The 1,124-nt window shown below is 36.2% G+C and overlaps 1 protein-coding gene across 2 annotated transcripts in view; it reads left to right on the top strand.

The window, feature by feature from the left end:
- Positions 1–1,124, top strand: part of LOC106526270 (GRAM domain-containing protein 3) — a 16,838-nt gene that overhangs the window by 1,874 nt on the left and 13,840 nt on the right. The window lies entirely within an intron of this gene.

Here is a 1,124-nt window from a genome sequence, read left to right on the forward strand (position 1 = left end):
GTGTGTGTGTGTGTGTGTGTGTGTGTCTATGTATGTAAGTGTGTGAAAAAATATATATATACATTTTTTGTGGAAAGTCAATCTCTAAGGGTTTTATGCATCAAAAGAAAGTAAAATTAGGCAATTTAATAGTAATAAAAACAAACTTTTACAGTGAGATAAATCATTTAGAAGTAGGACTTGGCAGTCTTCCCAGACTTGGACACCCCAAAAATATCACCCTGAGGTCAGACCATGTAGTGCTCATAAAGCCGTAAGCTCCATCAGACTTTAGGCCTCAGTTAGCAAGGTGACAAGATTAATATTAGAAAAAAACTGAATAATTAGGACTTGTTTTGAGGAATTGTCAGGAGGCAAACCTATATCCACCTCTACATTAATTGGCATCACATGTTTGACTTCTTGAACGTCTTTTGAACACTTGAGAGCAAATAATGTTTGGTCAGAACAAACATCTTCATATACTGAAAGAGACAAGTCAAACGATCAAGCCTGATCATTGAAACAGGAATCTGTTTCACAGCAACAGGATCTGAACACTCTGCAGTCAGTGGCTCCTAAACCAAATATCCCAGTCATATGTGAGACTAGCTGAAGCTCATCTAGAACTGAAGCATGCAACAGAATGATGCTCCAAACCAATCTACAAAAAAACAGCCAAAGTATGGAAAAGATCTGGTTAAAATCCAGATATCAGAAATCTGTAAAAAAAGTTTTTTTCTTCAACCTTTTGAGATAAAAGAGTGATGACATGTGATTTTTTAAATTTTATTTAACCTTTATTTCAACAGGCAAAACTTTAAGAACAGTTTCTTATTTAMAATGTTGGCATGAGAGAGCAAAAACACTTAAAAATGGGAAGATGGGGAAGGGGAAACAACATAAACAGTACATAAAATATATCAAATGAACGGTGCATTCGTTCTTTAAAACTGTTACATGACTCCTTAAAAAGATCCTTTAGTCTGCGTTTAAAAGCAGGAATAGAAATCAAAGTGCCAAGATGCAGTGTATTTTGACAGAAGTTCCAATCTACACTCACCGGCCACTTTATTAGGTACACCACGCTAGTAACGGGTTGGACCCTCTTTTGCCTTCAGAACTGCCTCAATTCTTCGTGGCAT

The sequence above is a fragment of the Austrofundulus limnaeus genome, unplaced genomic scaffold (genome assembly GCF_001266775.1).
Source record: "Austrofundulus limnaeus strain Quisiro unplaced genomic scaffold, Austrofundulus_limnaeus-1.0 Scaffold3, whole genome shotgun sequence".
In the NCBI taxonomy this organism is placed as follows: domain Eukaryota; kingdom Metazoa; phylum Chordata; class Actinopteri; order Cyprinodontiformes; family Rivulidae; genus Austrofundulus; species Austrofundulus limnaeus.